Source organism: Humulus lupulus, chromosome 2, assembly GCF_963169125.1.
Source record: "Humulus lupulus chromosome 2, drHumLupu1.1, whole genome shotgun sequence".
Classification (NCBI taxonomy): domain Eukaryota; kingdom Viridiplantae; phylum Streptophyta; class Magnoliopsida; order Rosales; family Cannabaceae; genus Humulus; species Humulus lupulus.
In genome coordinates, this window is record NC_084794.1 from 259,581,258 (window position 1) to 259,589,637 (window position 8,380).

Genomic DNA, 8,380 nt, shown 5'->3' on the forward strand with positions numbered 1-8,380 from the left:
TTGGGAGCCTTGCCCTTTCTTAATACACATAAAAAAAATTGAAACTCTAAGAGAAATTTTAAGAGGATTTTTTATTTTTTTAACTAAAATTCAATGATTAAAAATTCAATGATTATATAAAAAAAATCATTAAAATAATCTATATTTAATGATTTTTTAACTAAAAATAGACAATACTGTCAGTGGTTGCAGCATAGTTGGAATAATTAAAATTCAATATTCAATGATAGGGTGGAAATTCAGGTCACGACACAATGACACGATACGGAAATAATGAGTTTAGGTGACACGTTTAATAATTGTGTCGTGTTCGTATTTACCTTAACTATGTCGTGTCATAATCGTATCATGTCTAATCGCGTCGTGTCGTGTCATAACTGTGTCTACACGATAACACGAATAATGATCATAGGTTTCATAATTTTTTATATAGATATAATTAATTGTGTCAATTTAGTGTTGTATCATAACACATTAATCGTGTCATAATCATGTTATCGTGTCGTGTGACCTGCTAAAATAATCGTGTCATGTTCGTGTTAACGCTTTTGACACGTTGATAAGTATCGAATTTGTCTATTTTTAATTAATTATTATTCTATGATTATGCACTTGATTATTTATTTATATATGTTTAATTATTTTATTTTGTGTTTTTAGGATTTTCAAGACAATTGGATGAAAAAAAATGAATTTGAGATTTTTTACAAGCAATGGTTAAGCTCGGAATTAGAAGTCTAAAACTTCACACTTTATTTTGATAATTTTCAATGCCTTTTTGAAAATATTTCAATAAATACAAGTTTTAGATATTTTTCTTATATTTCCATAGCTTTTTGAATCGTCAAATTCTGAGTTATATTGAAGAAGTTATGGTTAAAATATTGCAGTGGTTGCAGTTGAAGAAAATTATAAAACAGAAAAATTTCTATAGTCGTGGCCAGCCTTACCCCAGGCCGCGGCCTGGAGGACAGAACGCAATGGCCACGACCAGAAATTTCCTAGGCCGCGGCCGCCAATAAACACTAGTCATGGTCGGCGATCGATTTTTCCTTAATTTTTTAATTTTAAATGTATTTTTTAAAGGGCTATAAAATAGGTTAGGGTTAACTTTTAATATAACTTTGGATTGTGAATTTTAGAAGCTAGAGCATCAGATGAGGAAAAAGATACATCATCATCTTTATTCTTCAATCTAGTTTTTCTTTCTTCTTAAAACTTCTTTATTTTCATTGAATATTAATTTATTTATGGAGTAGTTTTCTTTGTACTTGAGGGTTATTTCAAAACCCTAGACATAAGATCTTGAATGCATTGATAAATTTTATTTCTTCTATTCCCTTATATTAAATTGCTTTTATTTTTCTGTTTGAATGTCATTAATCTTGTAAAATCTTGTTTAGACGACTGCTAATTAGGGTTTTGCATTATTGTATTATCATCTTAGGTTTGTTATTCACCTAATAGTTTAGGATTCTAAGTAGAGTGATAAATTGTAATTAAGGTATTGTGACAGGTATCTTGATCGTAATGAAAAATAGAACCTAGGTTAAATGAATTGCATGCTTAATGAATTTGTTGCCTAGATTAACCTGTGTTCCATAGGGTGTAATGCTTTTCCTAGGTTAAATAGATTGCATGCTTAATGAGTTTATTGCTTGGTAAAAATGGTTAATTAAGAGCACTTAGCTTTAATTAATTATAATAGGGAAACTGGGAGAATTGAATGCTTAAGTGTTATCTGCGGAGTTAATAGTTTAATTGGGAATAAGGGAATATTATTTATCTTTGTTGATAGATTGATTGTTGAAGATGGAGACTAACTCTGGACTATTTCTTTAAAATCGTTGTTTCATTGGTTCTTGAATTGTTACTCTTTGATCTTTATTCCTTTTATTCTTCATTTTATTTTATGTTTTAGTCTTTAAAAACTAAATCCCCTAGTTAATTTATGTTTATTTCTTATTTTGAATAATAATTATATCATAATCTTCATGGGTTCGACCCTTATTTGCCGCTATACTAAAGTAGTTGTTATAAGTGATTAAAATTAATAATAAAATTTGATACGTCATACGACACACATCAAATTTTTGGCATCATTTCCGAAGATTATTGTAAGTCTTTTTATTATTCACTTTAATTAATTACATACTAACTAGTTTAAACTTTTGATTGCATTTGTATATGTATGGCAATGATACTCAAAAAAGAATACAAGCCATAAAAGCAATATCTTGAAACATCATCGTCTCGCTCTTCAAGGGCTATCACTGACAGTCCACTCTTTCAACTTTCAAGGAAAGTCAATCTAGTACAAATACAATTACCAACTGATGACGATTATGAATCTAAAACATTAGTTAAGTCTCAGATGGCTCAGGAAAAGATGTTGAAAGAGTTGGCGGAACCGAATCTAGACTATCAACCTCTATGTATTCAATATTTGGTGTTGGATGTTAACTTTGAACTCAAGTCATGCCTTATTCTATCCTCTTTCCATGGGCTACTAGGAGAGGACCCAAATAAGCATCTCACAGAATTTTACATTATCTGTTCTAGTATGAAGCCAACGTTAACTGAAGAGCAAATTAAATTGAGAGCCTTTCCATTTTCTTTGAAGGATAGTGCAAAGGAATGACTCTATTACTTTCCTCCTGGAATTGTTAATACCTTGAATGAAATGAAGACATTGTTCTTGGAGTGTTACTTCCTAGCATCTAAGGTTGGTAGTATAAGGAAGGAAATCTGTGGCATTCGCCAATAGACTGAGGAGTCTTTATATGAGTATTGGGAGAGATTTAAGAGGATATGTGCTAGCTTCCCCCACCACCAAATAAGTGAACAACTCTTGATCCAATAATTTTATGAAGGATTATTTTCATTGGACAGAGCATGATTGATGCAGCAAGTGGGGGAGCACTAGTGGACATGACTCATGCTGCATCTAGGAGTTTAATTTCTAATATGGCTGCCAATTCCCAATAGTTTGGAGTTCGTCATGAGGTTTCAGTTAAAGGAGTAAATAAGACAAAGTCTAAAGTAAAGCAGCAGCTTGGGCAACAAATCGCCTTAGGTCATCAAGTAAGACCTTGTGGGATATGTCAGGTGGTGGGGCATCCTAGTGATGCTTGTCCCACTCTTCAAGAGGTACAAACTGAGCAAGTTAATGCCATTGGTGGGTTTCCTAGGCATCCTAGACAACAATATGATCCCTATTCAAATATTTATAATGAGGGATGGAGAGATCATCCTAATTTAAGATATGGGAACCAACAACAAGCAACACCTACTAGACCACCAATGTAACACCCTCCTAATCAAGGACCGTTACACTGTATACTTTAAATTGTGTCAGACTTGCTAATCAAGTCATTTGGTTATAAACGTGTAACTAAGGTTAACGTCAAAAGTTAGGGTTAAATTTTTTGGTTAAAGGAACTGTTGACTTTTATTTAAAATGTTTATACATACATGGGATCCCAAAATATTACAACCAAACGTTTAGAAAAGGTGTATATACATCAAAATTATAGCCAGTTGGCTGACCTAAGCAGAAAAATCAGGGCTACAACCCTAGTTCCTTTGAGATATCCTCGGTCGTGGTGGACGAGCAGCCGCATATGTACACGCCGCCACCGAAGCTCTCCAACTCATGGCTGGTCAAGCTTTCCTTTTCCCTTACCTGCACCCCAAAGCACCCGTGAGCCAAGGCTCAGCAAGAAAACTTAAACATGTGCATAGCAGGGGTAATAATCTACTCATATCGACATACAATCATATATAAATGGTCATTGGGCCATTCTGAGGTCGTTGCCTTAAACAGTTGACCTTAGAGTCAACCCCGGGGCCCTATCTCCTAGCTATGTGACCATAGAGTCACCTGGGGCCCTCACCCTTAGCTCTGGGTAACTAGCCATAGAGCTATCCAAACACTTTTGTTTTCCAAGTAATAGTACGTTGCTGGTTTAGGCCTAAGCCTTTCGACCAACGCGCAACGGGCTATTGCCGTCCTTGACTAATAAATCAAGCCCTGATCCAGGTTTTCGAATATCAATATAGAAACAGATATGGATAGACATACCTTAACAAGACAAACACGCATACATATTAATCACATAACATCATCAAGTAATCGTAATCATAGTAATAATCATGCTTATTTAATGGGGCCAAGCCCTAGCCATGCAAACCATGCGAACAGTCATGAAACACTTAAGCAGGTATAGAATATTCAAGTATGTTTAATCAATAAACAGAACGATAACTTAATCATAATCATTCTCAGGGGCCCAAGACCTATTCATAATTATTATTAACAGTTAGGCCAAGCCCTTATCACATATAACACGTAGTGGGTGCAGTTTTCTTACCTTGGGTCCGAGTATAGTGTAAAATAAGAACGACCCTCGAGCACGATCCCGGTTCTGAGCCCCTAGCAATAACCTAGTCACAAACATAATATAGGATTCCATCAATAACGAGCAAATAAAGGCTTCCAGACCAAGTCCTAGCCTCTGGGACCTCAAATTCTACTAAACCAGCTAGTAGAATCGATCCCGAGCCCTAAGGAAAAGATTCCCGTCTCTAAAAACTCACCATGGTCAAAACAACCCAGACGAGCCGCGACCTGCCCTTGAGGGTCGCAGCGCGCCCCTCAATTCAGTGGCCCTCCTTCCCTGAAAATGGAACACTGGCCGCAACCTGCCCTTGAGGGTCACGGTGCGCCTCCCAGACAGAAGCCCCCAAGGGCCCTAGGTTCGGTTGGGTCGTGGCCCCTCAAGAACAGGGCCGCGACTTAGCCCTGCGAACCCAAATTTTCTCCATTTTTCATCAGCAAAATTCAACCAAAACCATCCCAATTCCACCCTAAAACAATAATTTAATCATCATAATAGTTTTAATATCTTCCCAGCAACAAAACCCAACTAAAATCTAGATTAAAAACCCACCATAAATCAAACTCTCATACTTGAGCCACAAGCTCAAGAACACCTCAAACTTTAAGGAAAACAAGGCAGAAATCAATCTGAAACAAGGATTAATGTATTACCTTAGCTATGAATGGTGATCCCCTAGCCACAAGCTATCCGAATTCTATTCCCGAGCCTTCAATTCCTTAGTTTCCATCCAAAATCTACTTAGTTCTTCAAGAAGTTACTTAGGGAAGCTGAGAAAGAAAGAGAGGGATAGAGAGAGTCAGTTCAGTGAGGTGTTTAAGTGTTTATGCTTTTGTTTCCTTGAGGCTTAAACGACTTAAGTTAATCCCGAGGCTCAGGGTACCAAAAACGTCCTTAAGGGAAAAATTGTCAAAATCCCCAGTATTCCCTCCTAATCTCGCTAACTCCAAATATATCATCAATTATTCATTCCCATTACCCGATAACCCAATTTAATGCCAAATACCTAAAATACCCCTTGAATGACCCCGAGTCGGATATTGGCCCCATTGTGACTTTCCCATTAACTTGCTCCCTAGGATCGTCTCATGCCGAGTAACCCAAATAAATCCACATAATAATGTGGTCTCTCACATATACCATATATATGAACATATATACAATTATTCCCATAACGGGCCAAATTATGAATGTTGCCCTTCTAATAAGAAATGAGCTCACATGCATATTTCAATCCCTAAACATGCATAACTAGTTATATTATCATATAACTCACATAATCACAATCAAATATATCAAATAAACATATAATTCCATATATTCCATCCTGACCCCCTAATCAAGGTCATAAGCCTTATGAAGTAATTTTGGGATGTTACAACCTGGGTTTAATTACCAACAAAGGCCTCAACAAGCCTATGTACCTTGTCATCAACAACCTCTTACTGGAGTCCCACAAGATCAGGAACCATCAATATCAGACATGCTTAAAACTTTGGTGGCTTCCAATATACAGACTCAAGTAATTCTTCAGAGTACTCAAGCATCTCGCAAGAATTTAGAGAACACAATAGGACAGATTGCTACATATGTGAGCAAGCTTGAAGCTAAAAATTATAAACAATTACCTCCCTAGCCAGAGAGGAACCCAAGAGCAAATGTAAGTGCGATCACACTGCAAAGTGGTATACAGTATGATCCACCCACACAACCTTCATTGCCAGCTCCAGTGCAAAAGCAAGTAGTAGACAACTCCATCCATGATGAACCATCAACGTAGAAAAAGTCATATAAACCAACTATGCCAACCTATGTCCCTCATTCGCATTTTCCAAGCAGATTGAAAAAGTTTAAGAAAGATGAAGTTGACAAGGAAATTCTTGAGACTTTTCACAAAGTTGAGGCAAACATTCCATTACTTGATGCTATTAAACAAGTGCCTCGATATGCTAAATTTTTGAAGGAGTTGTGCACGAATAAGAAGAAACTTAAGGGTTATGAGAAGATCAGTGTGGGGGAGAGCATTTCTGCTGTTCTCCAAAAGAAGCTGCCACCAAAATGCAAGGATCCTGGAACATTTACAATTCCTTGTATGATTGAGAATAAGGGAATATTATTTATCTTTTTTTATAGATTGATTGTCGAAGGGGGAGAGTAACTCTTGACTATTTCTTTAAAATCGTAGTTTCCTTAGTTCTTGAATCGTTACTCTTTAATCTTTATTCTTTTTAATCTTCATTTTATTTTATGTTTAAGTCTTTAATAACTAAATCCTCTAGTTAATTTATGTTTATTTCTTATTTTGAATAATAATTAGAATCATAGTCCTCGTGGGTTCGACCCTTATTTACCACTAAATTGAAGTAGCTGTTATAAGTGATTGAAATTAATAATTAAATTTGATACGGCTTACGACATGCATCAAATTTTTGGCGCCATTGCTGGGGAGTATTTTATTTAATTTATTATTCATTTTTTTTCTTTTTACTAACTTGGTTTATTAGTTGTAGTTGATGTTTTCAAGGCTTGCATAAAACTTAATTTGAGAGATGGCAATGTACTATCAACACTGTTATGATCTACAAATGAATAGATATGACCCAAATTCTAACAATTACAATTCACAATGGGAGGAATATTCTAATACTTTTTATGATTGAAATCAATATGTTGAGCCAAATTAATACTCTCAATCAAAATATAATGAGTTCGTGCCACAATATTCAGGCCCATCAATTGGAGATCTCATCAATGCATTGAATGCCACCAATCTCCAACTTCAACAGATGTCGCAGCAGGCTGATCGGCCTTTTCCTCAACAACCTCCTATAGGAATGCCACAAGATCAAGAACCATCACTTTTAGATATGCTAAAATCCTTGGTGGCTTCAAATATACAGACCCAAGTTATTCTTCAGAGTACTCAAGCATCCCTCAAGAATTTGGAGAGTACTATGGGAAAAATTGCTACATCAATGAGCAATATTGAGGTTTAGAATTTTGGAGAATTACCCACATAACTTGAGAGTAATCCAATAGAGAAGGATGGTACCCTAACTCTCTAAAGTGGTACACAACTTGACACGCCACCTCTCCCAAACACAACATTTGATCCAATTCCAACTCAAGAAGTCAACAATTCAACCTCAAATGCATCTTCTCCACCAGAGATTGAAACTTTCACAGTAGTTGGTCCATCATCGAAGAACATGCTACACAAACCAACTGTCAGATTGTATGTCCCTCCTCATTTTCCGAGCACATTGACAAAATCTAAGAATGAGAAGGAAAATAAGGTGATCCTTAAAATCAATATTCTTCTCCTTAAGACCATTAAGCAAATACCACAATATGTTAAGCTTGTTAAGGAGTTGTGCACAAATAAAAGGAAACTGAAGGGTGATAAAAAAGATAGGTGTGAGATAGAATGTCTTTGTTGTTGTTAAAAAGAAGTTGCCATCCAAGTGTCAAGACCTTGGGATGTTTACAAATCAATACACCATCGGTAAAACTAGGTTTGATTATTATATGATAGATTTAGGAGCATCTATTAATGTTATGTCTTATTCTATTTTTGCTTCTTTAAATTTAGGGTTATTAAAAGAAACTAGTGTTATTATTCGATTGGTTAATCACTCTAAGGGTAGTTGAAGATGTTTAAGTGCTGTCAGTTTGGGAGGCCATTCTTATTGATTACAAGTACAAAGCTAGATGTCAAAGTATGGGTACTTACAATAGAATTTGATGGTGAAGTTATAAAATTCAATGTGCTGAATTTTATTGATAAGTACAAGAAAAAGAAGGTTCTGTTAAATGACCCACCATAACAATCATGACCACATCATTCAGTCGAGTTAACGACGTTAAACAATGAAAACTTGCGAGAATTTTTCTTACCCCTATCTTTTTATTTTGTATTTATTTTTATTTAATATATGTCTTGAGGACAATGCTTAAATTAAGTGTGGGGGAATGGAAAA

General features: G+C 35.5%; 1 non-coding gene across 1 annotated transcript; it reads right to left on the reverse strand.

Moving 5' to 3' along the window:
- Positions 1-2,731: 2,731 nt before the first annotated feature.
- On the reverse strand, positions 2,732-2,838 carry LOC133820296 (small nucleolar RNA R71). Its single transcript, XR_009886715.1, has one exon. It is a non-coding gene; the product is annotated as a small nucleolar RNA R71 (small nucleolar RNA).
- Between the last annotated feature and the right edge of the window lie 5,542 nt (positions 2,839-8,380).